Consider the following 6,421-nt stretch of genomic DNA (forward strand, 5'->3'; position numbering starts at 1 on the left):
AGTCGATCCAATCGCTGGCGGAACGGCTGGCCGGCCTCAGGAGAATGCCATCGCCGGGATCCAAACCTCGATCGCGGCAGGTTCCCCTCTATCTGTGCCACCTTCTCCTCTTCCAATGCCAGATTCCAGCCAACTGCCGGAATTCAAGGCGGCCAACCCTTGGAGGATCGCTTCGTATGCCCCGTTTGTCAACGGAATGTTGACAATCGAAGGCATAGGAACTCGAAGGCGTGAGGACTTCGAGTTCCACCCCAGAGACCTTCAACCACCATTCATTGGCTACGTCCGACTAACGGAAGCAGCGATGATGAGAGAGGACAAGGTTCCCTAGGAAACAGTGATCCTTCCGAGGGAACAGGCACAGCAGACTCTAATGAGAAGTCTGGAAGAATGGGGGTGTGAAAACACCCGCATCACAGCCTTTAGGAGTCCTTTCATCATTTTTACTCCGGTGGTGGAAGGGACTCCGCTACCACTGACCCTTAAGGTAGTGGAAGCAACCTTTCAGGCCGCCCTGAAAGACGAGCCCCTGCCTCAACTACGAGAGATGGAACCCACCTCTCTCTTAGTCCCAGGCTCCGAGACGTACTTCGAGGGGGCAGTTTCCTACTTTCTCAGTAGGAAAACTAAAGGCGGACTGTGCCACCTCTCTCTTAGTGAGAGACTCCCCAGGTTGTCTGACTCTCTCATCCAGATGGAGTACGCACGCCCAGACTAGGCTCGCGAGATCCCTTTCCTCCATGACTATGGCGGAGATGACGGCTCTTGTATACCAACAAGAGCCGTTATTTAAAGTTTTGGCTAAAGGTCTGCTGCACACCATGCAGTGTGACCTTTACAACTTCCTCATAGCCAGGTGAGAAATTGTAGGAAGCACGTTCTGGCGGAAGCTACTATCCGCCATGAACCGAATAAACTGATTGCTTCCTCAATTTGGGGAACGGACCTCTTTCCAGCACCAGTAGTAGCAGAAGTCCTTCATGAGGCTTCTAAGGTTAACCAGTGCCTCAAAGTCAGGTGGGGACTGGTAGCAAAGCGGAGGCAGGGATCTTCTGGTCCTAACCCAAGGAATCAAGAAGAAACCAAGGAAGTTCTCTCCCTTCCAGCCTTCTCAACAAACGTTGGTTCAGGCAGTCCAGCATCACAAGGGCAACCATCGTCGAAGGGTCAACAACAATACCTTGTTCTGACCCCTCAGTCCCAGCCATCTCAACCCTCTACTTCCTTTGCTGCTCGCCAGCCTACAATTCCAACTATGAAAGCCAGAACTTTCAGGCTTTCAATAGGTTTGCGAGAGGCAGTAGAGCAAGAGGTGCTCTCGATTCAGAGGATCCGGCAGGGCTGCTAACAGAGGAAGAGGTTTCCGAGGAGCAAGAGGTGGCCGCCCCTCGGCAAACCAGCAGTGAGAGTCCCAAGGTAGGAGGGAGGCTGTACCTCTTCCACCAGCGGTGGGGGTTCAGCCCTTGGGCTCAAAGTATAGTAACAAAGGGACTAGGTTGGAGTTGGCTAGAGGGCCCTCCTCCAACCAACAGATTCTATCAAGCACCAACAACGGAATTGGTAGAGCATACCGAAGACCTCCTTCTCAAAGGAGTAGTCTCAAGAGTCAAACAATTTAAAATTTCAAGGACGCTTGTTCAGCGTGCCAAAGAAAGACTCGGTAAACCGAAGAATCATCTTAGACTTGTCCCATCTGAACTTATTCATTCATTGCGACAAGTTCAGGATGCTGACCGTTTCGCAGGTACGGACCTTACTTCCCGTGGGGGCCGTCACAACCTCTATAGATCTTACAGATGCCTACTATCATGTTCCCATAGCCAGACACTTCTGTCCATTCCTAGGCTTCAAACTAGGCAACAGATCCTACTCCTTCAAGGTAATGCCATTCGGGCTCAACATAGCCCCCAGGATCTTCACCAAATTGGCGGGAGCAGTAGTGCAAGAGCTAAGGAAACAGGGAATAATGTTAGTGGCTTATCTGGACGATTGGCTTATTTGGGCAAAGAACCCCCAAGAATGCAAAGAGCAACGGTCAGAGTGATAAATTTCCTGGAACATTTAGGTTTTCAAATAAACAAAACCAAGTCCAGACTAACACCGGAATCTCGATTCCCAGTGGTTTAGGGCCTTCAGTGGGACTTACAATCGCGCACACTATCAATTCCGTCGTTGAAAAGGAAAGAAATTGCAAGAGCTACAAAACAATTTCTCAAACGACAACAAACATCCAGGAGGTGCCAGGAGAGGATCCTGGCTCACTCCAGTTTGCATCAGTCACAGACGTTCTGCTCAGAGCCAAACTCAAAGATATAAACAGAGTATGGCGCTCAAGAGCGAATTGCAGATCACGGGACAAACTAGCCTCTATCCCAGCGATCTTACGGAAACGTCTCCGTCCCTGGACGAGACAAAGAACCTTTCAAAAGCAATTCCTCTACAGTTTCCCCCTCCATCATTAGTGATCCACACAGACGCCTCACTAACAGGGTAGGGAGGATACTCCCAGTACGAAAAAGTTCAATGTACTGGAGGCCATGGCAGTATTCCTCACACTGAAACGGCTCCGTCCGCCCAAGAACTCACATTTCAAATTAGTTCTGGACAGTGCAGTAGTAGTACACTGCATCAACAGGGGCGGATCCAAGTCAAGCCACTTGAACCATGTCATGATAGCCATCTTTTCTCTGGCAAGCAAAAACAAATGGCACCTGTCAGCCACTCACCTGGCAGGAGTCAAGAACGTAGTAGCAGACGCTCTATCGCGCTCCGCTCTGTTGGAATCGGAGTGGACACTGGACAGGAGTTCATTCAATTGGATCAGTCTACAAGTCCCCGGACTCCAAGTAGACCTCTTCGCCACGGAGTCAAACCACAAACTCCCTTGTTACGTGGCACCCAACCTCGATCCTCTAGCATACGCTACGGATGCAATGATCCTCGATTGGAACGAATGGAAGATTATTTACCTCTTCCCTCCGGTGAACTTTCTCATGAAAGTTTTAGACAAACTCAGGACATTCAAAGGCAATGTAGCTCTAGTAGCTCCCAACTGGCCCAAGAGCAATTGGTTCCCTCTACTCCTAGAGTTGAGACTCTGACCACTACGGATTCCCAACCCCAAACTAACACCCGTTAGTGCAAACTCAGACTGTGTCCGCTTCCTCAAGAATTCAGAAAACCCTAACTTTATGGATTTTTCTGAAATTCGCAGCCATGAGGAATGCAGAAATTGATCCCCAGAATATCTCATTCTTGGAATCAGATAAAAGAGAATCTACTCTCCGGCAATATGATTCATCTGTCAAGAAACTAGCAGAGTTCCTTAAGTTGTCAAATTCTCAAGTCATGACAACGAACCTAGCCATAACTTTCTTCAGATCATTGTTTGAGAAAGGCTTAGCAGCAAGCACTATCACTACGACCAAATCAGCTCTTTTAAAAAGATCTTCCAATTTGGTTTTAGCATAGACCTTACGGATTCGTACTTTACGTCCATACCAAAAGCTTGTGCTAGATTAAGACCATCAACGAGACCTAAATCAGTCTCTTGTTCTTAAATGATGTCCTCAACTGGCCTCGGACATTAACAATGACTCTTGCAATTATATATCCCTCCTGAGGAAAACCCTATTCTTATTAAGTTTAGCCTCCGGAGCTAGAATATCAGAACTGTCAGCTTTATCAAGGGAACCAGGCCACATTGAGTTCCTCCCCTCAGGGGAAGTCCTCTTATCCCCAGATCGCCATTTTCTAGCCAAAAATGAAGACCCACAGGACAGATGGTCCTCGTGGAAAATCCTACCAAGTACCTCAAGACATTTCCCTTTGTCCTGTCAACTCATTAAGAGCCTACCTAAGCAGAACAACTCTGAAATCTTCAGGCCCATTGTTCATTAGGAAGGAAGGTGGTACATTATCCCTAAAAGGGATCAGGCAACAAATTTTATACTTCATTAAACAGGCCAATCCAGAGTCCTTTCCTCGGGCCCACGATGTTAGGGCGGTGGCCACATCTATTATTATTCCACACAGGAATTTTGACGCTCTTAAGAAGTATACAGGCTGGAAATCTCCGACAGTTTTCAAACGGCACTACCTAAAACCCTTAGAAGCCCTCAAATTTCCAGCAGTGGCAGCTGGAAACACAGTTTCTCCTGATTCTTAATTTTTACTATAACTTCTTGTAGCCTTCCCTTCTACCTGCCCCATGCACCCTTACTTAGTTAGTCGCCTCCATGTATTGGGTTACCTTAAGTTTTTGCTTTTGTTCATCATTCTAATTGGATTTCAGTTCCATTCTTTTGTATATATCAACTTATATCCTGTCTTTTGCCTAACCTGCTATTGTTATTGTTTTGTTGTTAGGTTAACTAATTTTAAGTTATAACCCGTTTGGTTTTTAAGGGATTATACTTCCCTTAGGGTGTAAGGACTGTAATTTTAGTTGATTATTATCTATTAACCTTACAAGTGTTTAACTTTACCTTCTTAATTTATCTGTACTGTTCCTCAAGCTTGGTGTTTAGCATTCTCTGGTACTATTTCACAGGCCGACACAGGTCAAGCCCAGAAAGGGGATTTTGACGAAGGAAAATCTATTTCTGGGCAACGACCTGTGTCGCCCTGTGAAACCCCACCCTGTAGTTAGATTATCCTCACCCAGCTTACCCCAAGCTTGGAGGCTATCTTCAGGAATGACGTCTCAGGCGTCGGAGGCGCTCACGGTAGTAGTAGACCGGGAGCTGTAGCACGGCTCCTCCGTAGTTCGGGGTTTTGTCGAAGGAAGAAGCTAAATGGCAAGGGACCTCTGGTAGTGATTCCACTCGCTCCTTACTATACCGACACTTCTATAAGAAGTGAGCGAGCCATTTATCTTGGTATTATATTGTTTCTTTTTTCTCTAGGATGAATAGCAATATTTATTCTTCAGAAATAGTATCAAAGGAACCATTTCACAGGGCGACACAGGTCGTTGCCCAGAAATAGATTTTTCCTTCGTCAAAATCCCTTTTTAAGGATGCCACTATATGTTCACCTTTAACCCACTGGTAGACAGAAACAGCCAGCCTCTTTCTTTCGTGTGTTTAATACCAAGTTACAGCCACATGTGACTCCATAACGTAGGCAAATTTAGATATTATTATTTAATTTCCCTTTTATTTTATTTCTGTTTTTGTACAGGATTCAACACTGAATTAAGGAATAAATATGGTAAATTTCCAATTATTCCTCAGCTACCGTCGATAATTTAGCTCTTCTGTTCCTTTAATTATTCTTTTTTATATTGAGCTCAGTTTCATAGCCAGAACTGATCTCTTCCACATTTTGCTTAATCCTTTAGCACACACTACCAGAGGTGATGGGATGACCAGATATAAAACATTAATACTTTCTTTTTTAAATCTGACAAATATCCCACAAAATGGGTTGAATTATTGGGACTTCAATATTTCTCTTAGGTTTAGTTTTAAAATCAAAGTTTTTGAATGCCTACAAAAAAGACAATGCAATTTATATAAACTCATGGTAGAAAAAATGAGCAATCACTGTTTTTAAATAAAATTCACAGTAGAAAAAATAAGAGCTAAGGTTTTCAACCCCTACTATTTTAATATATATGTCTATTATCTCTCTCTCTCTCTCTTCCTCTCTCTCTCTCTCTCTCTCTCTATATATATATATATATATATATATATTATATATATCTATATATATATATATATATAATATATATATATATATATATATATATATATGGGTAATAAACCAATTGTTGGGACTTCAATATTTCTCTTACGTTTAGTTTTAAGTTAGAAGTTTTTGAATGTTATTTCAGGGTAGAATAACGTGTACCAGTAATGCATACAAAAAAGGACAATGCAATTTGTACAAACTCGTAGAAAAAATGAGCAAATCACTGTTTTTGAATAAAACTCACAGTAGAAAAAATAATATATGTATTTGTTTATATATACATTAATATATGTATATGTATGTATGTATATTATTTTTTCTACTGTGAGTTTTTATTTAAAAACAGTGATTTGCTAATTTTTTCTACCATGAGTTTATATAAATTGCATTGTCTTTTTTTAATGCATTACTGGTACATGTTATTCTTACCCTGAAATAACATTTAAAAAACTTTTAACTTAAACACTAAATGTTAGAGAAATATTGAAGTCCCAGAACAATTGGTTTATTACCCATATATATATATATATATATATATATATATATATATATATATATATATATTATATATATATATATATATATATATATATATATACAGTAGAGCCTCAGTTCTCGACGATAATTCGTTCCAGAAAGGAGCGTCGAAATTCGATTATTTCGAGAACTGAATCAAGTTTTCCCATAAGAAATAACTGAAAATGGATTAATCCGTTCTTGACCA

The 6,421-nt window shown here is 42.5% G+C and overlaps 1 protein-coding gene across 2 annotated transcripts in view; it reads left to right on the top strand.

Annotated features, from left to right (window-relative positions):
- The window catches only part of LOC135222580 (malonate--CoA ligase ACSF3, mitochondrial-like), a 405,816-nt gene that overhangs the window by 309,815 nt on the left and 89,580 nt on the right, over positions 1-6,421 (top strand). The window lies entirely within an intron of this gene.

The sequence above is a fragment of the Macrobrachium nipponense genome, chromosome 8, assembly GCF_015104395.2.
Source record: "Macrobrachium nipponense isolate FS-2020 chromosome 8, ASM1510439v2, whole genome shotgun sequence".
In the NCBI taxonomy this organism is placed as follows: Eukaryota; Metazoa; Arthropoda; class Malacostraca; order Decapoda; family Palaemonidae; genus Macrobrachium; species Macrobrachium nipponense.